This window comes from Idiotropiscis lumnitzeri, unplaced genomic scaffold (assembly GCF_059441095.1).
Source record: "Idiotropiscis lumnitzeri isolate Australia: NSW breed Sydney's pygmy pipehorse unplaced genomic scaffold, RoL_Ilum_1.0 HiC_scaffold_108, whole genome shotgun sequence".
Classification (NCBI taxonomy): domain Eukaryota; kingdom Metazoa; phylum Chordata; class Actinopteri; order Syngnathiformes; family Syngnathidae; genus Idiotropiscis; species Idiotropiscis lumnitzeri.
In genome coordinates, this window is record NW_028283646.1 from 170,367 (window position 1) to 196,317 (window position 25,951).

Consider the following 25,951-nt stretch of genomic DNA (forward strand, 5'->3'; position numbering starts at 1 on the left):
TTATAAAAGTTTGGTTTTTTAGTGCTGAAAATGCATTTTCAGCTCGCACTGTACACATTTGCTATGTGAGGCATTATCTCATAAGGGAAATACTGGACAATCAAATTAATGACTTCCCAGGCTTCAGGATGCCTTTTTACACTCTATAAATGTGGAAATTTACATTGGAAACGTTTGGTTTAGCTGTTAATGAAGTTTCGTTTTTTTAGTGCTGAAAATTCATTGTCTGCTGGCGCTGTACACTTTTTCTAAGTGTTGCAATATCTCATGAAGGAAATACTGGACAATCAAATTAATGACTTTCCAGGCTTCAGGATGCCTTTCTACACTATATAAAGGTGGAAATTTACATTGGAAACGTTTGGTTTAGCTGTTATAAAAGTTTGGTTTTTTAGTGCTGTAAATGCATTTTCAGCTCGCGCTGTACACATTTGCTATGAGAGGCATTATCTCATAAGGGAAATATTGGACAATCAAATTAATGGCTGCCCAGGCTTCAGGATGTCTTTTTACACTATATAAAGGTGGAAATTTACATTGGAAACGTTTAGTTTAGCTGTTAATGAAGTTTCGTATTTTTAGTGCTGAAAATTCATTGTCTGCTGGCGCTGTACACTTTTTCTAAATGTTGCAATATCTCATGAAGGAAATACTGGACAATCAAATTAATGACTTTCCAGGCTTCAGGATGTCTTTCTACACTATATAAAGGTGGAAACTTACATTGGAAACGTTTGGTTTAGCTGTTATAAAAGTTTGGTTTTTTAGTGCTGTAAATGCATTTTCAGCTCGCGCTGTACACATTTGCTATGAGAGGCATTATCTCATAAGGGAAATATTGGACAATCAAATTAATGACTGCTCAGGCTTCAGGATGTCTTTTTACACTATATAAAGGTGGAAATTTACATTGGAAACGTTTGGTTTAGCTGTTATAAAAGTTTGGTTTTTTAGTGCTGTAAATGCATTTTCAGCTCGCGCTGTACACATTTGCTATGAGAGGCATTATCTCATAAGGGAAATATTGGACAATCAAATTAATGGCTGCCCAGGCTTCAGGATGTCTTTTTACACTATATAAAGGTGGAAATTTACATTGGAAACGTTTAGTTTAGCTGTTAATGAAGTTTCGTTTTTTTAGTGCTGAAAATTCATTGTCTGCTGGCGCTGTACACTTTTTCTAAGTGTTGCAATATCTCATGAAGGAAATACTGGACAATCAAATTAATGACTTTCCAGGCTTCAGGATGCCTTTCTACACTATATAAAGGTGGAAACTTACATTGGAAACGTTTGGTTTAGCTGTTATAAAAGTTTGGTTTTTTAGTGCTGTAAATGCATTTTCAGCTCGCACTGTACACATTTGCTATGTGAGGCATTATCTCATAAGGGAAATACTGGACAATCAAATTAATGACTTCCCAGGCTTCAGGATGCCTTTTTACACTCTATAAATGTGGAAATTTACATTGGAAACGTTTGGTTTAGCTGTAAATGAAGTTTCGTTTTTTTAGTGCTGAAAATTCATTGTCTGCTGGCGCTGTACACTTTTTCTAAGTGTTGCAATATCTCATGAAGGAAATACTGGACAATCAAATTAATGACTTTCCAGGCTTCAGGATGCCTTTCTACACTATATAAAGGTGGAAATTTACATTGGAAACGTTTGGTTTAGCTGTTATAAAAGTTTGGTTTTTTAGTGCTGTAAATGCATTTTCAGCTCGCGCTGTACACATTTGCTATGAGAGGCATTATCTCATAAGGGAAATATTGGACAATCAAATTAATGACTGCCCAGGCTTCAGGATGTCTTTTTACACTATATAAGGGTGGAAATTTACATTGGAAACGTTTAGTTTAGCTGTTAATGAAGTTTCGTTTTTTTAGTGCTGAAAATTCATTGTCTGCTGGCGCTGTACACTTTTTCTAAGTGTTGCAATATCTCATGAAGGAAATACTGGACAATCAAATTAATGACTTTCCAGGCTTCAGGATGCCTTTCTACACTATATAAAGGTGTAAATTTACATTGGAAACGTTTAGTTTAGCTGTTAATGAAGTTTCGTTTTTTTTAGTGCTGAAATTCATTGTCTGCTGGCGCTGTACACTTTTTCTAAGTGTTGCAATATCTCATGAAGGAAATACTGGACAATCAAATTAATGACTTTCCAGGCTTCAGGATGCCTTTCTACACTATATAAAGGTGGAAATTTACATTGGAAACGTTTGGTTTAGCTGTTATAAAAGTTTGGTTTTTTAGTGCTGAAAATGCATTTTCAGCTCGCACTGTACACATTTGCTATGTGAGGCATTATCTCATAAGGGAAATACTGGACAATCAAATTAATGACTTCCCAGGCTTCAGGATGCCTTTTTACACTCTATAAATGTGGAAATTTACATTGGAATCGTTTGGTTTAGCTGTTAATGAAGTTTCGTTTTTTTAGTGCTGAAAATTCATTGTCTGCTGGCGCTGTACACTTTTTCTAAGTGTTGCAATATCTCATGAAGGAAATACTGGACAATCAAATTAATGACTTTCCAGGCTTCAGGATGCCTTTCTACACTATATAAAGGTGGAAATTTACATTGGAAACGTTTGGTTTAGCTGTTATAAAAGTTTGTTTTTTTAGTGCTGTAAATGCATTTTCAGCTCGCGCTGTACACATTTGCTATGAGAGGCATTATCTCATAAGGGAAATATTGGACAATCAAATTAATGACTGCCCAGGCTTCAGGATGTCTTTTTACACTATATAAAGGTGGAAATTTACATTGGAAACGTTTAGTTTAGCTGTTAATGAAGTTTCGTTTTTTTTAGTGCTGAAAATTCATTGTCTGCTGGCGCTGTACACTTTTTCTAAGTGTTGCAATATCTAATGAAGGAAATACTGGACAATCAAATTAATGACTTTCCAGGCTTCAGGATGCCTTTCTACACTATATAAAGGTGGAAATTTACATTGGAAACGTTTGGTTTAGCTGTTATAAAAGTTTGGTTTTTTAGTGCTGTAAATGCATTTTCAGCTCGCGCTGTACACATTTGCTATGAGAGGCATTATCTCATAAGGGAAATATTGGACAATCAAATTAATGGCTGCCCAGGCTTCAGGATGTCCTTTTACACTATATAAAGGTGGAAATTTACATTGGAAACGTTTAGTTTAGCTGTTAATGAAGTTTCGTTTTTTTAGTGCTGAAAATTCATTGTCTGCTGGCGCTGTACACTTTTTCTAAGTGTTGCAATATCTCATGAAGGAAATACTGGACAATCAAATTAATGACTTTCCAGGCTTCAGGATGCCTTTCTACACTATATAAAGGTGGAAACTTACATTGGAAACGTTTGGTTTAGCTGTTATATAAGTTTGGTTTTTTAGTGCTGTAAATGCATTTTCAGCTCGCACTGTACACATTTGCTATGTGAGGCATTATCTCATAAGGGAAATACTGGACAATCAAATTAATGACTTCCCAGGCTTCAGGATGCCTTTTTACACTCTATAAATGTGGAAATTTACATTGGAAACGTTTGGTTTAGCTGTTAAGGAAGTTTCGTTTTTTTAGTGCTGAAAATTCATTGTCTGCTGGCGCTGTACACTTTTTCTAAGTGTTGCAATATCTCATGAAGGAAATACTGGACAATCAAATTAATGACTTTCCAGGCTTCAGGATGCCTTTCTACACTATATAAAGGTGGAAATTTACATTGGAAACGTTTGGTTTAGCTGTTATAAAAGTTTGGTTTTTTAGTGCTGAAAATGCATTTTCAGCTCGCACTGTACACATTTGCTATGTGAGGCATTATCTCATAAGGGAAATACTGGACAATCAAATTAATGACTTCCCAGGCTTCAGGATGCCTTTTTACACTCTATAAATGTGGAAATTTACATTGGAAACGTTTGGTTTAGCTGTTAATGAAGTTTCGTTTTTTTAGTGCTGAAAATTCATTGTCTGCTGGCGCTGTACACTTTTTCTAAGTGTTGCAATATCTCATGAAGGAAATACTGGACAATCAAATTAATGACTTTCCAGGCTTCAGGATGCCTTTCTACACTATATAAAGGTGGAAATTTACATTGGAAACGTTTGGTTTAGCTGTTATAAAAGTTTGTTTTTTTAGTGCTGTAAATGCATTTTCAGCTCGCGCTGTACACATTTGCTATGAGAGGCATTATCTCATAAGGGAAATATTGGACAATCAAATTAATGACTGCCCAGGCTTCAGGATGTCTTTTTACACTATATTAAAGGTGGAAATTTACATTGGAAACGTTTAGTTTAGCTGTTAATGAAGTTTCGTTTTTTTTAGTGCTGAAAATTCATTGTCTGCTGGCGCTGTACACTTTTTCTAAGTGTTGCAATATCTAATGAAGGAAATACTGGACAATCAAATTAATGACTTTCCAGGCTTCAGGATGCCTTTCTACACTATATAAAGGTGGAAATTTACATTGGAAACGTTTGGTTTAGCTGTTATAAAAGTTTGGTTTTTTAGTGCTGTAAATGCATTTTCAGCTCGCGCTGTACACATTTGCTATGAGAGGCATTATCTCATAAGGGAAATATTGGACAATCAAATTAATGACTGCCCAGGCTTCAGGATGTCTTTTTACACTATATAAAGGTGGAAATTTACATTGGAAACGTTTGGTTTAGCTGTTATAAAAGTTTGGTTTTTTAGTGCTGTAAATGCATTTTCAGCTCGCACTGTACACATTTGCTATGTGAGGCATTATCTCATAAGGGAAATACTGGACAATCAAATTAATGACTTCCCAGGCTTCAGGATGCCTTTTTACACTCTATAAATGTGGAAATTTACATTGGAAACGTTTAGTTTAGCTGTTAATGAAGTTTCGTTTTTTTAGTGCTGAAAATTCATTGTCTGCTGGCGCTGTACACTTTTTCTAAGTGTTGCAATATCTCATGAAGGAAATACTGGACAATCAAATTAATGACTTTCCAGGCTTCAGGATGCCTTTCTACACTATATAAAGGTGGAAACTTACATTGGAAACGTTTGGTTTAGCTGTTATAAAAGTTTGGTTTTTTAGTGCTGTAAATGCATTTTCAGCTCGCACTGTACACATTTGCTATGTGAGGCATTATCTCATAAGGGAAATACTGGACAATCAAATTAATGACTTCCCAGGCTTCAGGATGCCTTTTTACACTCTATAAATGTGGAAATTTACATTGGAAACGTTTGGTTTAGCTGTTAAAGTTTCGTTTTTTTAGTGCTGAAAATTCATTGTCTGCTGGCGCTGTACACTTTTTCTAAGTGTTGCAATATCTCATGAAGGAAATACTGGACAATCAAATTAATGACTTTCCAGGCTTCAGGATGCCTTTCTACACTATATAAAGGTGGAAATTTACATTGGAAACGTTTGGTTTAGCTGTTATAAAAGTTTGGTTTTTTAGTGCTGTAAATGCATTTTCAGCTCGCGCTGTCCACATTTGCTATGAGAGGCATTATCTCATAAGGGAAATATTGGACAATCAAATTAATGACTGCCCAGGCTTCAGGATGTCTTTTTACACTATATAAGGGTGGAAATTTACATTGGAAACGTTTAGTTTAGCTGTTAATGAAGTTTCGTTTTTTTAGTGCTGAAAATTCATTGTCTGCTGGCGCTGTACACTTTTTCTAAGTGTTGCAATATCTCATGAAGGAAATACTGGACAATCAAATTAAGGACTTTCCAGGCTTCAGGATGCCTTTCTACACTATATAAAGGTGGAAACTTACATTGGAAACGTTTGGTTTAGCTGTTATAAAAGTTTGGTTTTTTTAGTGCTGTAAATGCATTTTCAGCTCGCGCTGTACACATTTGCTATGAGAGGCATTATCTCATAAGGGAAATATTGGACAATCAAATTAATGACTGCTCAGGCTTCAGGATGTCTTTTTACACTATATAAAGGTGGAAATTTACATTGGAAACGTTTGGTTTAGCTGTTATAAAAGTTTGGTTTTTTTAGTGCTGTAAATGCATTTTCAGCTCGCGCTGTACACATTTGCTATGAGAGGCATTATCTCATAAGGGAAATATTGGACAATCAAATTAATGGCTGCCCAGGCTTCAGGATGTCTTTTTACACTATATAAAGGTGGAAATTTACATTGGAAACGTTTAGTTTAGCTGTTAATGAAGTTTCGTTTTTTTAGTGCTGAAAATTCATTGTCTGCTGGCGCTGTACACTTTTTCTAAGTGTTGCAATATCTCATGAAGGAAATACTGGACAATCAAATTAATGACTTTCCAGGCTTCAGGATGCCTTTCTACACTATATAAAGGTGGAAACTTACATTGGAAACGTTTGGTTTAGCTGTTATAAAAGTTTGGTTTTTTAGTGCTGTAAATGCATTTTCAGCTCGCACTGTACACATTTGCTATGTGAGGCATTATCTCATAAGGGAAATACTGGACAATCAAATTAATGACTTCCCAGGCTTCAGGATGCCTTTTTACACTATAAATGTGGAAATTTACATTGGAAACGTTTGGTTTAGCTGTAAATGAAGTTTCGTTTTTTTAGTGCTGAAAATTCATTGTCTGCTGGCGCTGTACACTTTTTCTAAGTGTTGCAATATCTCATGAAGGAAATACTGGACAATCAAATTAATGACTTTCCAGGCTTCAGGATGCCTTTCTACACTATATAAAGGTGGAAATTTACATTGGAAACGTTTGGTTTAGCTGTTATAAAAGTTTGGTTTTTTAGTGCTGTAAATGCATTTTCAGCTCGCGCTGTACACATTTGCTATGAGAGGCATTATCTCATAAGGGAAATATTGGACAATCAAATTAATGACTGCCCAGGCTTCAGGATGTCTTTTTACACTATATAAGGGTGGAAATTTACATTGGAAACGTTTAGTTTAGCTGTTAATGAAGTTTCGTTTTTTTAGTGCTGAAAATTCATTGTCTGCTGGCGCTGTACACTTTTTCTAAGTGTTGCAATATCTCATGAAGGAAATACTGGACAATCAAATTAATGACTTTCCAGGCTTCAGGATGCCTTTCTACACTATATAAAGGTGTAAATTTACATTGGAAACGTTTAGTTTAGCTGTTAATGAAGTTTCGTTTTTTTTAGTGCTGAAATTCATTGTCTGCTGGCGCTGTACACTTTTTCTAAGTGTTGCAATATCTCATGAAGGAAATACTGGACAATCAAATTAATGACTTTCCAGGCTTCAGGATGCCTTTCTACACTATATAAAGGTGGAAATTTACATTGGAAACGTTTGGTTTAGCTGTTATAAAAGTTTGGTTTTTTAGTGCTGAAAATGCATTTTCAGCTCGCACTGTACACATTTGCTATGTGAGGCATTATCTCATAAGGGAAATACTGGACAATCAAATTAATGACTTCCCAGGCTTCAGGATGCCTTTTTACACTCTATAAATGTGGAAATTTACATTGGAATCGTTTGGTTTAGCTGTTAATGAAGTTTCGTTTTTTTAGTGCTGAAAATTCATTGTCTGCTGGCGCTGTACACTTTTTCTAAGTGTTGCAATATCTCATGAAGGAAATACTGGACAATCAAATTAATGACTTTCCAGGCTTCAGGATGCCTTTCTACACTATATAAAGGTGGAAATTTACATTGGAAACGTTTGGTTTAGCTGTTATAAAAGTTTGGTTTTTTAGTGCTGTAAATGCATTTTCAGCTCGCGCTGTACACATTTGCTATGAGAGGCATTATCTCATAAGGGAAATATTGGACAATCAAATTAATGGCTGCCCAGGCTTCAGGATGTCCTTTTACACTATATAAAGGTGGAAATTTACATTGGAAACGTTTAGTTTAGCTGTTAATGAAGTTTCGTTTTTTTAGTGCTGAAAATTCATTGTCTGCTGGCGCTGTACACTTTTTCTAAGTGTTGCAATGTCTCATGAAGGAAATACTGGACAATCAAATTAATGACTTTCCAGGCTTCAGGATGCCTTTCTACACTATATAAAGGTGGAAATTTACATTGGAAACGTTTGGTTTAGCTGTTATAAAAGTTTGTTTTTTTTAGTGCTGAAAATGCATTTTCAGCTCGCAATGTACACATTTGCTATGTGAGGCATTATCTCAAAAGGGAAATACTGGACAATCAAATTAATGACTGCCCAGGCTTCAGGATGTCTTTTTACACTATATAAAGGTGGAAATTTACATTGGAAACGTTTGGTTTAGCTGTTATAAAAGTTTGGTTTTTTAGTGCTGAAAATGCATTTTCAGCTCGCACTGTACACATTTGCTATGTGAGGCATTATCTCATAAGGGAAATACTGGACAATCAAATTAATGACTTCCCAGGCTTCAGGATGCCTTTTTACACTCTATAAATGTGGAAATTTACATTGGAAACGTTTGGTTTAGCTGTTAATGAAGTTTCGTTTTTTTAGTGCTGAAAATTCATTGTCTGCTGGCGCTGTACACTTTTTCTAAGTGTTGCAATATCTCATGAAGGAAATACTGGACAATCAAATTAATGACTTTCCAGGCTTCAGGATGCCTTTCTACACTATATAAAGGTGGAAATTTACATTGGAAACGTTTGGTTTAGCTGTTATAAAAGTTTGGTTTTTTAGTGCTGTAAATGCATTTTCAACTCGCGCTGTACACATTTGCTATGAGAGGCATTATCTCATATGGGAAATATTGGACAATCAAATTAATGACTGCCCAGGCTTCAGGATGTCTTTTTACACTATATAAAGGTGGAAATTTATATTGGAAACGTTTAGTTTAGCTGTTATAAAAGTTTGTTTTTTTAGTGCTGTAAATGCATTTTCAGCTCGCGCTGTACACATTTGCTATGTGAGGCATTATCTCATAAGGGAAATACTGGACAATCAAATTAATGACTGCCCAGGCTTCAGGATGTCTTTTTACACTATATAAAGGTGGAAATTTACATTGGAAACGTTTGGTTTAGCTGTTATAAAAGTTTGGTTTTTTAGTGCTGAAAATGCATTTTCAGCTCGCACTGTACACATTTGCTATGTGAGGCATTATCTCATAAGGGAAATACTGGACAATCAAATTAACGACATTCCAGGCTTCAGGATGCCTTTCTACACTATATAAAGGTGGAAATTTACATTGGAAACGTTTGGTTTAGCTGTTATAAAAGTTTGGTTTTTTAGTGCTGTAAATGCATTTTCAGCTCGCGCTGTACACATTTGCTATGAGAGGCATTATCTCATAAGGGAAATATTGGACAATCAAATTAATGACTGCCCAGGCTTCAGGATGTCTTTTTACACTATATAAGGGTGGAAATTTACATTGGAAACGTTTAGTTTAGCTGTTAATGAAGTTTCGTTTTTTTTAGTGCTGAAAATTCATTGTCTGCTGGCGCTGTACACTTTTTCTAAGTGTTGCAATATCTCATGAAGGAAATACTGGACAATCAAATTAATGACTTTCCAGGCTTCAGGATGCCTTTCTACAATATATAAAGGTGGAAATGTACATTGGAAACGTTTGGTTTAGCTGTTATAAAATTTTGGTTTTTTAGTGCTGTAAATGCATTTTCAGCTCGCGCTGTACACATTTGCTATGAGAGGCATTATCTCATAAGGGAAATATTGGACAATAAAATTAATGACTGCCCAGGCTTCAGGATGTCTTTTTACACTCTATAAAGGTGGAAATTTACATTGGAAACGTTTAGTTTAGCTGTTAATGAAGTTTCGTTTTTTTAGTGCTGAAAATTCATTGTCTGCTGGCGCTGTACACTTTTTCTAAGTGTTGCAATATCTCATGAAGGAAATACTGGACAATCAAATTAATGACTTTCCAGGCTTCAGGATGCCTTTCTACACTATATAAAGGTGGAAATTTACATTGGAAACGTTTGGTTTAGCTGTTATAAAAGTTTGGTTTTTTAGTGCTGTAAATGCATTTTCAGCTCGCGCTGTACACATTTGCTATGAGAGGCATTATCTCATAAGGGAAATATTGGACAATCAAATTAATGACTGCCCAGGCTTCAGGATGCCTTTCTACACTATATAAAGGTGAAAATTTACATTGGAAACGTTTGGTTTAGCTGTTTTAAAAGTTTGGTTTTTTTAGTGCTGTAAATGCATTTTCAGCTCGCGCTGTACACATTTGCTATGAGAGGCATTATCTCATAAGGGAAATATTGGACAATCAAATTAATGACTGCCCAGGCTTCAGGATGTCTTTTTACACTATATAAAGGTGGAAATTTACATTGGAAACGTTTGGTTTAGCTGTTAATGAAGTTTCGTTTTTTTAGTGCTGAAAATTCATTGTCTGCTGGCGCTGTACACTTTTTCTAAGTGTTGCAATATCTCATGAAGGAAATACTGGACAATCAAATTAATGACTTTCCAGGCTTCAGGATGCCTTTCTACACTATATAAAGGTGGAAATTTACATTGGAAACGTTTGGTTTAGCTGTTATAAAAGTTTGGTTTTTTAGTGCTGTAAATGCATTTTCAGCTCGCGCTGTACACATTTGCTATGAGAGGCATTATCTCATAAGGGAAATACTGGACAATCAAATTAATGACTTCCCAGGCTTCAGGATGCCTTTTTACACTCTATAAATGTGGAAATTTACATTGGAAACGTTTGGTTTAGCTGTTAATGAAGTTTCGTTTTTTTAGTGCTGAAAATTCATTGTCTGCTGGCGCTGTACACTTTTTCTAAGTGTTGCAATATCTCATGAAGGAAATACTGGACAATCAAATTAATGACTTTCCAGGCTTCAGGATGCCTTTCTACACTATATAAAGGTGGAAATTTACATTGGAAACGTTTGGTTTAGCTGTTATAAAAGTTTGGTTTTTTAGTGCTGTAAATGCATTTTCAGCTCGCGCTGTACACATTTGCTATGAGAGGCATTATCTCATAAGGGAAATATTGGACAATCAAATTAATGACTGCCCAGGCTTCAGGATGTCTTTTTACACTATATAAGGGTGGAAATTTACATTGGAAACGTTTAGTTTAGCTGTTAATGAAGTTTCGTTTTTTTAGTGCTGAAAATTCATTGTCTGCTGGCGCTGTACACTTTTTCTAAGTGTTGCAATATCTCATGAAGGAAATACTGGACAATCAAATTAATGACTTTCCAGGCTTCAGGATGCCTTTCTACACGATATAAAGGTGGAAATGTACATTGGAAACGTTTGGTTTAGCTGTTATAAAAGTTTGGTTTTTTAGTGCTGTAAATGCATTTTCAGCTCGCGCTGTACACATTTGCTATGAGAGGCATTATCTCATAAGGGAAATATTGGACAATCAAATTAATGACTGCCCAGGCTTCAGGATGTCTTTTTACACTATATAAAGGTGGAAATTTACATTGGAAACGTTTGGTTTAGCTGTTATAAACGTTTGGTATTTTAGTGCTGAAAATGCATTTTCAGCTCGCACTGTACACTTTTGCTATGTGAGGCATTATCTCATAAGGGAAATACTGGACAATCAAATTAATGACTTCCTAGGCTTCAGGATGCCTTTTTACACTCTATAAATGTGGAAATTTACATTGGAAACGTTTGGTTTAGCTGTTAATGAAGTTTCGTTTTTTAGTGCTGAAAATTCATTGTCTGCTGGCGCTGTACACTTTTTCTAAGTGTTGCAATATCTCATGAAGGAAATACTGGACAATCAAATTAATGACTTTCCAGGCTTCAGGATGCCTTTCTACACTATATAAAGGTGGAAATTTACATTGCAAACGTTTGGTTTAGCTGTTATAAAAGTTTGTTTTTTTCGTGCTGTAAATGCATTTTCAGCTCGCGCTGTACACATTTGCTATGAGAGGCATTATCTCATAAGGGAAATATTGGACAATCAAATTAATGACTGCCCAGGCTTCAGGATGTCTTTTTACACTATATAAAGGTGGAAATTTACATTGGAAACGTTTGGTTTAGCTGTTATAAAAGTTTGGTTTTTTAGTGCTGTAAATGCATTTTCAGCTCGCACTGTACACATTTGCTATGTGAGGCATTATCTCATAAGGGAAATACTGGACAATCAAATTAATGACTTCCCAGGCTTCAGGATGCCTTTTTACACTCTATAAATGTGGAAATTTACATTGGAAACGTTTGGTTTAGCTGTTAATGAAGTTTCGTTTTTTTAGTGCTGAAAATTCATTGTCTGCTGGCGCTGTACACTTTTTCTAAGTGTTGCAATATCTCATGAAGGAAATACTGGACAATCAAATTAATGACTTTCCAGGCTTCAGGATGCCTTTCTACACTATATAAAGGTGGAAATTTACATTGGAAACGTTTAGTTTAGCTGTTAATGAAGTTTCGTTTTTTTTAGTGCTGAAAATTCATTGTCTGCTGGCGCTGTACACTTTTTCTAAGTGTTGCAATATCTAATGAAGGAAATACTGGACAATCAAATTAACGACTTCCCAGGCTTCAGGATGCCTTTTTACACTATATAAATGTGGAAATTTACATTGAAAACGTTTGGTTTAGCTGTTAATGAAGTTTCGTTTTTTTAGTGCTGAAAATTCATTGTCTGCTGGCGCTGTACACTTTTTCTAAGTGTTGCAATATCTCATGAAGGAAATACTGGACAATCAAATTAATGACTTTCCAGGCTTCAGGATGCCTTTCTACACTATATAAAGGTGGAAATTTACATTGCAAACGTTTGGTTTAGCTGTTATAAAAGTTTGTTTTTTTAGTGCTGTAAATGCATTTTCAGCTCGCGCTGTACACATTTGCTATGAGAGGCATTATCTCATAAGGGAAATATTGGACAATCAAATTAATGACTGCCCAGGCTTCAGGGTGTCTTTTTACACTATATAAAGGTGGAAATTTACATTGGAAACGTTTGGTTTAGCTGTTATAAAAGTTTGGTTTTTTAGTGCTGAAAATGCATTTTCAGCTCGCACTGTACACATTTGCTATGTGAGGCATTATCTCATAAGGGAAATACTGGACAATCAAATTAATGACTTCCCAGGCTTCAGGATGCCTTTTTACACTCTATAAATGTGGAAATTTACATTGGAAACGTTTGGTTTAGCTGTTAATGAAGTTTCGTTTTTTTAGTGCTGAAAATTCATTGTCTGCTGGCGCTGTACACTTTTTCTAAGTGTTGCAATATCTCATGAAGGAAATACTGGACAATCAAATTAATGACTTTCCAGGCTTCAGGATGCCTTTCTACACTATATAAAGGTGGAAATTTACATTGGAAACGTTTGGTTTAGCTGTTATAAAAGTTTGGTTTTTTAGTGCTGTAAATGCATTTTCAGCTCGCGCTGTACACATTTGCTATGAGAGGCATTATCTCATAAGGGAAATATTGGACAATCAAATTAATGACTGCCCAGGCTTCAGGATGCCTTTCTACACTATATAAAGGTGAAAATTTACATTGGAAACGTTTGGTTTAGCTGTTTTAAAAGTTTGGTTTTTTTAGTGCTGTAAATGCATTTTCAGCTCGCGCTGTACACATTTGCTATGAGAGGCATTATCTCATAAGGGAAATATTGGACAATCAAATTAATGACTGCCCAGGCTTCAGGATGTCTTTTTACACTATATAAAGGTGGAAATTTACATTGGAAACGTTTGGTTTAGCTGTTAATGAAGTTTCGTTTTTTTAGTGCTGAAAATTCATTGTCTGCTGGCGCTGTACACTTTTTCTAAGTGTTGCAATATCTCATGAAGGAAATACTGGACAATCAAATTAATGACTTTCCAGGCTTCAGGATGCCTTTCTACACTATATAAAGGTGGAAATTTACATTGGAAACGTTTGGTTTAGCTGTTATAAAAGTTTGGTTTTTTAGTGCTGTAAATGCATTTTCAGCTCGCGCTGTACACATTTGCTATGAGAGGCATTATCTCATAAGGGAAATACTGGACAATCAAATTAATGACTTCCCAGGCTTCAGGATGTCTTTTTACACTATATAAAGGTGGAAATTTACATTGGAAACGTTTGGTTTAGCTGTTAATGAAGTTTCGTTTTTTTAGTGCTGAAAATTCATTGTCTGCTGGCGCTGTACACTTTTTCTAAGTGTTGCAATATCTCATGAAGGAAATACTGGACAATCAAATTAATGACTTTCCAGGCTTCAGGATGCCTTTCTACACTATATAAAGGTGGAAATTTACATTGGAAACGTTTGGTTTAGCTGTTATAAAAGTTTGTTTTTTTAGTGCTGTAAATGCATTTTCAGCTCGCGCTGTACACATTTGCTATGAGAGGCATTATCTCATAAGGGAAATATTGGACAATCAAATTAATGACTGCCCAGGCTTCAGGATGTCTTTTTACACTTCATTAACAGCTAAACCAAACGTTTCCAATGTAAATTTCCACCTTTATATAGCTCCGGTTGAAAACCTTACGAAGAGCAGAGAACTTGAGGAAACTTCGCAGGAAGAAGGAACACACAAGAACCCTGTTCTATAACAATCCCTTCAAGTTTGTCAAAGATCTCTTCGCTAAGGACAAAAGCGGGTTCCTGCAAACTTCAAAGAAGGAACTTGAAGAGCACCTGGAAAAGGTCTACCAAGACACGAAAAGGCATGAACAGCTAGCCATCCCACATGATATCCCCCCCATTCGACCACCAGAGGTCAACATCGAGACCGGCCCTCCAAAATGGAAAGAAGTGGAGAACATGGTGGGCGTGCAAGATCAGGATCTGCACCAGGACCAAATGGAGTGCCATATAAGCTCTACAAGAACTCACCAGATGTCCTACGCTATCTTTGGAGGCTAATGAGAATCGTCTGGCAGAAGGGGATAATACCAAAGGCATGGCGAAGGGCTGGAGGTGTACTAATTCCAAAAGAGAAGGACGCAGATATCAGTCAATTTCGGCCAATCAGCCTTCTCAACGTTGAAGGGAAAATCTTTTTCAGCGTCTTGACACACACCACCTACCTGGAGAAAAAACGAGTACATTGACACATCCGTACAAAAGGCTGGAATTTCTGGATTCTCTGGCTGCTTGGAGCACACCAGTATGATCTGGCATCAGATTCAAGCAGCGAAGAAGAACAAAGGGGATCTTCATGTCATCTTTCTCGACCTAGCCAATGCCTTTGGTTCAGTTCCGCATAGCCTTCTCTGGGAGTCCTTCAACTTCTTCCGCGTTCCAACATCCATCACTACCTTGGTAAAATCCTACTTTGAAGACCTGCAGCTGTGCTTCACAACACCCGACTTCAAAACATCATGGCAGCAAGTAGAAGTAGGCATCATGGCAGGTTGCACAATCTCACCCCTGGCCTTTACAATGGCCATGGAGGTCATCATCAGGGCCTCAAAATGGGTGGCGGGGTGAGCGAACCAGGAACGGGATCCGCCTTCCACCGTCCGAGCATATATGGACGACATGACCACTCTGACCACCACTGCAGCTTGCACCAGGCGGCTACTTGGTAAGCTGCAGGAAAACATCAGCTGGGCCCGGATGAAAATCAAGCCGAACAAGTCACGTAGCATCTCGATAATCAAGGGAGAGCTAAAAGACGTGAAGTTCTGCATTGGTGACGAACCAATACCAACGGTGGCAGAACAACCTGTCAAAAGCCTGGGCAGATGGTATGACTCAAGTCTTTAGGATAAAGACCAGGTGCAGCAGCTAAGACAGGATATCATCAACGACCTGAACAACATCAACAAGACTCCACTACCAGTCTCACTGAAGAATACAAGTGCTCTAAAGTGAGACTACAGATGACGCTGACGGACTCCAGAGACCGGACCATCAGTGAAACGGCACCACCCCTGTCAACTGCACGGAAATGGACACCATCCAGTGCAGTGCAGCATGCCACAGCAGCCCTGAGGCACAGCGATATTGTGGGACACGTCCAGAGGGGAAGAGGAGGCTTTGGCCTTACAGCAAGCAAACCAACTTGGTGTAAGGCCTCAACCGCAGAGAGGAAAAAAATGGTCGTGGAGGAGGTGCGCCGTCAGGAAGAGGCTGAAAGGTCTGCAAAGGCTGTCTCGCTTGCCAAGCAGGGACAGTGGATGAGGTGGGAAGGCCTGGAGAAAAGAAAGCTTGGCTGGAGGGATCTCTGGGAGATGGAAGCTAGCAACATCAGCTTCATCATCAGAGCTACCAATGACGTGCTGCCATCCCCAAAAAACCTCCACCAGTGGTATGGCGAAGATCCAACCTGTGCCCTCTGCCCAACACCAGCAACTCTCAAACACATCCTGACTGGTTGTAAGACCAGCCTCACACAAGGCCGCTATACCTGGAGGCACAACCAGGTCCTCAAGAGCTTGGCAGCAGTGCTTGAAAGCAAGAGAACTACCATCAACTCCTTGCCCTTAAGAGCCACCACTACCATTACAGCACCAAAATTTGTCCGAGAGGGACAGGAAAAGCCCAACCATCCTTTTCTCAAGCCAGAAGTTGGTCAGCTAACCAAGGCTCGGGATTGGAAGATGCTGGTCGATATAGGTCAGCAACTAATCTTCCCAGCAGAGATTGCAACCACCACCCTAAGGCCAGACTTAGTGCTGTGGTCCCATTCATTGAAGACTGTCTACATTGCAGAGCTCACAGTCCCGTGGGAAAATGCAGTTGAAGAGGCCTATGAGCGTAAGAAGTTGCGCTACACTGAACTGGCGGCGGACGCACAACAACGAGGGTGGAAAGCCAAGGTCTATCCCATCGAAGTTGGATGCAGAGGGTTTCTGGCCTCATCAACCATCAAGCTGCTGAAAGACCTGGGAATCCATGGACAGGCTCTGCGGCACACAGTCAGATCGCTCTCTAAAGCGGCTGAAAGAAGCAGCCAGTGGATCTGGATGAAGAGGAAGGACCCCTACTGGGCTCATAGATCAGCAACATGACCCCCGTCCCCCCTCCCCATCCCACCACTAATCTGCGTCATCCCACTTGAGTACCCAGGGCAGAACCATCCACCACAGTTAATTGGGCATGGGACACAAGCGCGGGCGTGATCAACCGGCCGCTGGCCACCATCGATGAGGGTGTCTAGTGATAAAGGCCGAAACACCCAGTGATTTGATGGAACACTACTGACGATGTGTCCCAAATTGACATCTTTCCCATTCCAACCATGAGACACAACCCCCATGCCACTCTCCATAGCAAGCCTAACCTCATGAGAATACCATCTATCGGCACAATGGACAGTTTACCATCACGTCCATGTTTTTATGATTCTGCTATGTGAGGCATTATCTCATAAGGGAAATACTGGACAATCAAATTAATGACTGTCCAGGCTTCAGGATGTCTTTTTCCACGATATAAAGGTGGAATCTTTCATTGGAAACGTTTGGTTTAGCTGTTATAGAAGTTTGGGTTTTTATTGTGCTGCAAATGCATTTTCAGCTTGCGCTGTGCACATTTGCAAAGTGAGGCAATATCTCATAAGGGAAATACTGGACAATCAAATTAATGACTGTCCAGTCTTCAGTATGTCAGTTTACACTATATAAAGGAAGAAATTTACATTGGAAACGTTGAATTAAGCTGTTATAGAAATGTGGTAGTTTAGTACTGCAAATGCATTTTCAGCTCGCGCTGTACACATTTTCTAAGTGAAGCATTATCTCATGAGGGAAAGACTGGACAATCAAATTAATGACTGTCCAGTCTTCAGTATGTCAGTTTACACTATTGTTAGGTTGAAGATATATTTTATCCCATATTTTACTCTATTAGTATTGCAAAAGAATTGTTCCACAGCGTGACCTATGTTTGACCATATGGATGAGAAGACTTCAAGAGAAGCGGATGCCTGAAGACTGGATCAACGTCTACAACATCAAAGGAGGTGTGCTGAGACACACCTCTGAAACAAAAGGACTGAGACTTTAGTGCCAGAGCACTAAAAGGCATATCTGCCTTTTCAATCAGTAAATGACTGCCATTGATGTCTGTCTTTCCTCTTGTGTCTGAAATGTTTACATGTTCCTGCTGGTGCTCCCCCCTTCGTTCCTTAGTGCAAATACATTGTATTGTTTAGGGACTTCCCAAATAAATTAGAGGGCTCGGCGGAGTGTGCTCCAGAACGAAGTTGGAGATGTAACTGAGCACACCTCCGTTCGTTCTCCTCGCGAGTAAAAGATCAACTCTTGTCTTCCTTTCATTCATTTTGCCTTTGTTCAGTGAATGCTTAGGTGATTGAACCTGACATTTTTTTGGTCCTTCGAGCGGGAAGCCAAGATACCTGAGGATTCCAGCGGGTGTGGTGAACTCCAGAAAGACCATGGCCATGGCAGGCTCACTAGAGAGAGCCTAAAAATCCTTTTCCAGGACTGGACCTCACCCCACCAGCTGGGATCTGACGGTTGACGGCGATCCAATGGAGGAAAGACAACAGTGGTGAGATATTTTTTTTTAGGGGGGAAGTGACTGACTGGAGGTCATTGCGCGTTAAGAATAAATAAATAAGTGTTCAGAATAAATAAATGAGCATTAAGAATAAATAAATAAAAATAAAACATAAAAAAGCAAAAAAAGCAAAGAAAGACATGAAGTAGAGATGAAATAAGAAAAGAGAAAGAAAGAAAGATAGAGAAAAGAGAAAGAAATTGTGTATAGATAAGAAATCCTGTGCATACTAGTCGATGGCAGGTCCATGAAGGACAGTGGAGTGAGAAATAAAAAAACCCTGTGAATACTAGTCAATGGCAGGTATATGAGGGACGGCGGAGTCCGAGAAATTCCGTGGAGAAAGTAGGACGGCGGAGTCTGTGTGTACACTTAAATTCCGTGTGTGAATGTTTGCGCAAACCGTATGTAAAGTGAGTGAACGGTGTGATTGGGGATTACAAATACCACTTGGTATTTTATCCCATGTAATACAGTAGGGTTGTACACAGCAGACTGGTGTGGATGCAAAGGCAAGAATTCTCCACCTGAAAAGGTTGAATTGAGAATTACCACAACAGGAAATTTGAGTTGCTGTCCTACTGATGAGAAACCAGTTTTTAGAACACCTTAGGTGTTGACAAACTGGTCCAAATTTTCTAAAATGGGGATATTAGGTAGTAAAATAAAACCCAGGGATACGCTGCAGTGTAGAGATTGGAAGTTCATCGAAAAACAGGATCCTGATAAAACTCAGTATTTAGATACATGGAAAACTGAACATGGCTTTAATGGTCAGTTAAATACACAAAAAATAGCCGCATTGCAGGGATCAATCATAGGAAAGACGAAAAAGACCCCAAAAAGATGAAGAAAAATGGCTTTGAGGAAACAGAATATTGGATGAGGGTAGCCTTAAAAAGAGAAGAGGGATACAGGAAACAAAAAGAGAATGAAAACAAAATAAGCAAAGGAAAGGAATGCGAAAAGTCAGATAGAGCAAATTACACTGAAATAGGAAGAGTAAAACAAAAGGATGATGAGACTTTTGAGCAACACAAAGTGAGAATGACAGCTGTGTTTAAAAATCACAGCGGGCTACAGCAAAATGGTAATGTAAATGGGCCATTTCAACAGCAGTTGAAGAATGCTTTACATGCAGGCTCAAGAGAGGTAATTCATAAGTGGGTAAATAAACATTTCATTTGCCTGCCAACAGGTACCCTGGAGGAGTATGTAAATCACGCCCTCCATGCTGAGAAGATAGAAAATAAAAAGAAGCAGAGGTCTATAGACAGGACAGGTCAGGTAGGACAGGTAGGACAGGAGGTCTTTTATCGAGGTGGAAAGGGCCTAGGTAGCTTTAGAGGACAAAGGGGCAGACGACAGAGAGGAGGAAGAATAGGAAGAGGAGCAAACAGGCAAAATACATCAGGCTGCTGGCGTTGTGGTAAAGAAGGCCATATAGCAAGAGATTGCCCTGAGAAAAAGCAACCTTCAGCATGACTAGGATAGGAAGCATCTAAACAGGATTTAGAGGCTGATCAAGGAACAGATGAGTTTCTAGATGAAGAGGTCCTCCTAAATTTACAAGATATATTGGCCTTTGATGAAATAACTGAGCTGAAATAACCTTATTGGTAAATGGGTCACCAATTACCTTTTTATGTGACACTGGTGCATGTAGGATTGCTTGTAATAAATTAATTCCAAATGATAGAGCAAGAGAAATGTGTCATAGTCAGATTTGCAAGTGGAAAACTGTCTAGAGTAACAGAATTAGAACCTGTGTGGTTGAGGGACCCAGAAGGACACTGAGTTGGTTGCATGAATTGAAATTAGGTTTACTTTTACAGAACAATGAGAGCCCAAGTTGTGGGGATGTGATTAATTTACAGAAAAAGATTAGTGATGGCACAATTTATACTTACATGATCCGACAGACAAGGTATATCATTCTGATGATGGGTTTTACTTAATTGTATACTTGTGTCTTTTTCAGAAAGAGAGGAGTAGGTGTTGTGAAATCTTAATTGAATGAAGAAGTGAGCATGAGAAACCCTTGTAGGAGCATAGGTGTTTCCTGATTTTGTAGTTTTGGATTTGATACCTTGATAGTTTTGAGTGGCTTTGGTAAGGCTACAGTGAATTTGGAAAATTAAAAAAAAAAAGGAGTGAGGAAAGTTTGACAGAGGGCAATGGGTATTGGTGTAATCGTAACTCATGAGTGTGCTGTAACAAAGAGTTAACAGCTCTTTGAAGTTAGATGCTCGTTCCCAAGTAGGGGGAGGAAGTCAGAGAGAAAGTTTGGTGATTGAAGAAGGTGTGACTTGAACAAATGAATAAGGATAAGAATTAGGTTCTGCTGTAAGGATGATTTGAAGAAATAAATATGTTATGTTTCATACTTCAGTTGATGATCTTTCTATTAAGGTAACTGTAGTTAGTAACTGGAATGAAATGCACAGATGGAAATGACACGGGAAAAAAAGATGGTAATTTGATAAGAAGGGCTAGTATTTACATTAGAAATAGAAATAGAAATAGAAATAGAAATCCCTTTATTGTCATTGTACTCAAGTGTGCAACGAGATTAGAGGGCTCCCCTCTCCAGTGCAATACAACAATAATACAGACAAATATATAAATTAGATAAATAAATAAGACTGAATAGGGCATATAGAAACACATCACAATGCTGTTTTGCAAGGTTAGGGTGGTCTCGTGTGTGTGTGAGAGTTCAGTATGGAGATGGCTCTCGGAAAGAAACTGTTTCTCAGTCTATTGGTCCTTGATTTGATGCATCTGTAGCGCCTGCCAGAGGGCAACAGGTCGAACAGGTGTGAGTTTGGGTGGGTATTGTCTTTGACGATGTTGAGAGCCCTTCTGAGGCACCGGGCGGTGTAGATGTCCGACAGCGAGGGGAGAGGGCAGCCAATAATCCTTTGCGCTGTTTTGACTGTCCTCTGGAGCCTCACTCTGTCCGCCTCAGTGCAGCCGCTGTACCAGGTGGAGACAGAGTACGTCAGCAGGCTCTCGATGGACGAGTGGTAGAAGGCCAGCAGCAGCTTCCTGTCCAGGTTGAATTTCCTGAGGACTCTCAGGAAGTGCAGACGTTGGCGGACCTTCTTTACCACTGCTGTGGTGTTGTGACTCCAAGAAAGGTCATCGGAGATCTGTACTCCCAGGAACTTGAACGTGTGGACCCTCTCCACACACACGCCTTCGATGCAGAGGGGGGGCGGCAGCGTCTTGTTCCTCCTGAAGTCGACGACAATCTCCTTTGTTTTAGCAGAGTTAAGGTGCAGTCTGTTGTCCTTGCACCAAGTTGTCAGTCTCTTTACCTCCTCTCTGTAGGCTGTCTCGTCACCTTCCGAGATCAGACCGACCACTGTCGTGTCGTCAGCAAACTTGACGATGGTGTTGTTGCCGTGGGTCGGGCTGCAGTCGTAGGTGTAGAGGGCGTACAGGAGAGGGCTCAGCACGCATCCTTGGGGGGAACCGGTGCTCAGCATGAGGGTGGAGGACGTGTAGGGGCCGAGCAACACAGTCTGGGGTCTGTTGGTCAGAAAGTCCTTAATCCAGATGCGTGTGAGGGCAGGGAGGCCGAGAGTGTCCAGTTTGGCGACGAGGATGTCTGGGATGATCGTGTTGAATGCCGAGCTGTAGTCCACAAAGAGCATCCTTGCATAGCTCCGCTGTTGTTCCAGGTGGCCCAGTACAACATGCAGAGCAGTGTCGATGGCGTCCTCAGTGGATCTGTTAGCCCGGTATGCAAACTGGTAGGGGTCCAGAGTGGGAGGAAGGCAGTCCCTGATGTGCTGGAGAACCAGCCTCTCGAAGCACTTCATAATGACTGGTGTGAGAGCAACAGGACGGTAGTCATTCAGGTGGACGGCTGGTGACTTTTTGGGGACAGGGATAATGGTGGAGGTTTTCAAGCAGGAGGGGATGACTGCCTGAGCCAGGGAGCGGTTGAAGATCCTGCAGAAAACATGTGACAGTTGGTGGGCACATGCTCTGAGGACCTTGCCTGGTATTCCGTTGGGTCCAGTAGCTTTTCCTGGGGTTGACCGTGTTCCTCTACGATGAGTGGGGGGGAGTTGGAGCTTGAAGTGCGGGGGTGTGATGGTTGGGGCGAGTCAAAGCGAGCGAAGAAGCAGTTAAGCTCCTCTGCCAGCGATGCACTCGGGTCTACAGAGGTCGTGCTGCTGCCACGGAAGTTGGTGATGCTCCGTAGACCCTGCCACACCTCCCGTGGTCTGTTACTGGCAAGGTGGGCCTCCAGCCTCCCCTTGTAGGTTGCCTTTGCTAGCTTGATGCCTTTGCTCAGGTCAGCACGAGCCACCCTGTACTGGGCTTTGTCGCCTGACCTGAAGGCAGCGTCACGGGCCTTGAGGAGAGCGCGAACCCTGCTGGACATCCAGGGCTTCGCATTTGGGAAGGTCCGTATAGTCTTTTGTTGGGACACAGTTTCCATGCAGAACTTGATGTAGTCCAGTACACAATGCGTGTAGACATCAAGGTCCTGATGATCAAAGAGGTCCCAGTTTGTGTCATGAAAGCAGTCCTGTAATTCACTCATGGCGTCGTCACGCCAGGTTTTCACAGTCTTTGTGGTAGGCCTGAATCTGCGCCTGAGAGGGGTGTACGCAGGTACGAGCTGCAAGGACAGGTGGTCTGACTGGCCGAGGGGGGCGAGTGGGAGGGCTCTGTATGCGTGCTTGATGTTCGAGTACACATGGTCGAGAGTGTTGTCTCCCCTCGTCGGGCACTTGACATGCTGGTGAAACTCTGGGAGTACAGTCTTTAAATTGGCCTTATTAAAGTCTCCCGCTACAATGTGGCCGCCATCAGGGTGCGCCCGCTGATGTTTATTGATGACGCACGCGAGTAGCGAGAGCGCCGTGCTAGTGCTAGCGTCGGGAGGTATGTAAACAGCTGTGAGAATCACTACCGTTAGCTCCCTCGGGAGAAAATAAGGCCGGCATTTAACGGACATGAACTCGATGTCGGGGGAAGAGTGCTTCTCGACGATCGTGCTATCGCCGCACCAGTTCTCATGCACGTAAACACAGAGCCCCCCGCCCCTCCTCTTACCGGTGTCCCTCGTCCGATCCGCGCGATGTAGCGAGCGCCCGGCCAGCTGGATGCTAGCGTCGGGGACGTCTGCGTGCAGCCAGGTTTCCGTGACGACGATCACACTGCTATCGCGCACATAGCGGTTTCCCAGGATTTGTAATCCCAGGTCGTCGATTTTGTGGACCACGGATCTGGCGTTGGTGAGGTGCAGACTCGGTAGTTGTTGCCTATGGGGCTGCCGTCGCAGCCGTTGCAAGACACCGGACCTGCAGCCTCGCTTCTGCTTCCTCTCTCTGCGTCGCCTGCGCCGCCTCCCGGTCCCGATGACCAGCCACGGTGAGCCGGGCAGCCTCGCCAGTTCGTTCGGAATTTTGCGATCATAGCAAAATTCCTCTGTGATGGTTATTTCGCATCGATATCCAATGTTCACGATGTCCTGGCGGGTATATCGATGTTGTGCCTCAGTTGATGCCAATAAGAGCAAGCAAACACTAATAAAAAGTAATAAGGAGCACTGTGAGGGGGAGCTGTTAGCCGCTGCGTCCATGCGCGCCGCCATCTTAACATCCAAGGAATTAAAGCAGAGAAGAAATTAGAGACTACAAATAACATTGATGTGTACTTGTTCACTTTGAGGTAGAACTGGTTGAAGTAAAATGAGTCATAAAGTTAGAAAAATAGGAAATAAAAATAAAATTAACATGCTTAAGATTAACAAATTATTGTAAAGTCTGAGTTCCAAATTATGCAGAAATTACTGTGCCACTGAGTAAAATGATGAATGAGGAAAACCTCTAAATGACATTGTCCTTACACTGGACTGATAAAGCATATTCAGCTTTTGTGAAAGGAAACAAGTGTTCGTATTAAGTATGGCACTGACCCTTTGTCCAGATGCAAAAGGCCTTAGTTTTAGTGTAGAAACATGGAGATAAGATGAAACCAATCGCATACTTCTATTCCAAACTAGACAACGTAGAATGTGCATTGAAGCACTGCATGAGAACAGTTAATGCAGTATCTATTGCTGTAGATATAAGATTAAGATAAAGATGGTCTTTTATTAGTCCCACAATCTGGAAATTGCAGAAACAAGTGCAACCATAGTTTTGTTCCATCCTCTGGTTTTGAGAGTACCACGTGCGGTTTCTGCATTGCTTTTGCTGATGAACATGACGTTTTTGTCACCGGCGGGACATTTATAGTGTATGAATACATTGTTATCAAAACCACATCTGATTATAGAGAGATGTACAACATTAAACCCGGCTATGTCATTATTATGTCAGGAGGATGGTACAAAACTAGATTGTTATGAGTTAGTAGAAAAAAGTAACCAAAAGTAAAGGCATCAAAAAGATTCGCCTTCAGAAAACGGAGAAGTGCTATTTGTAGATGGAAATAAATAAATAAATAAATAAATAAAATACTGTAGTTGTATCAAATGACACTGGGAAAAAGAACTTGGCAGTTACTCCTCAAATTACTCAGCTCATGCAACAGAATTAGTATCTTAAACAAAAGCGTGTAAACTAAAGAGAGTAAATTGTGTTACTATTTACACATATAGTCGTCTTAAAATGTGTAGCGCATACATTGCATAAGTGTTTTCCTTGAATACACATTGCAGACAATACAGCTAAAGAAGCTGTTGCGGACATACACGTTTTAGTGATAGAAGTCCCAAAGTTAAACAAAGGCTTTGGAGGAAAATGGTGTAACATCGCTACGTGATCTCTGTATGACCAAACAATAATCTTTACAAATGGGCTGCTATATTGAGTCATGGGATAACACATGTCTCAACAGGGGAAATGGTGCATCAGATATTACGTTATTATACGGCTTACGGCTTTAATGCTTATTCGAAACATTTTTGTAGGGCATGTTTAACGTGTGCGAAACACAATTCACAAGGTAATTTGAGTCCACGCAGAGGACGCTTTCCTACACCACAATATCCATTTCAAATTATTCATATGGACTTATTTGATAAAAACCAAAGTGAAGAAAAAAAATAAAATAAATGTTTGGTCATCATAGATGTGAATTCGAAATGGTTAGAACTCTTTCTAACCAACAAATCCAGATGCATTGACAGTGGCAAAAGTACTTTGTAAGGATATCATTCCGAGATATGGTATTCCTGAAAATAATAAACAGTGATAATAGTACCCATTTTGTTAACTAACTTGTGAAAGAGATAGGAATGTTTCACGTTGATTTGAAAGATAATTGTGCTTACCACTCTCAAAGCTCTGGATTGGTGAAAAGAATGAACAAAAAAAAAAAAGTGAAAAGGCTATGCATTGAGGAAACGGGGAGGCAGTGGACACAGTGTATGGAAATTAGTAAAACTGTTTGTAAAAACGACAAGCACTGTGACTTTCCATTGAATGTTATGCGAGTCGCCTCTCTGTCCACTTTTAAACCTCGCTTGAAGATGAATATTCGGGCCTTTGACTCAGCATGAGACTGTTGCTGTTCTGTTGTTTTTCTGGTATCTACTGTAAATGTGT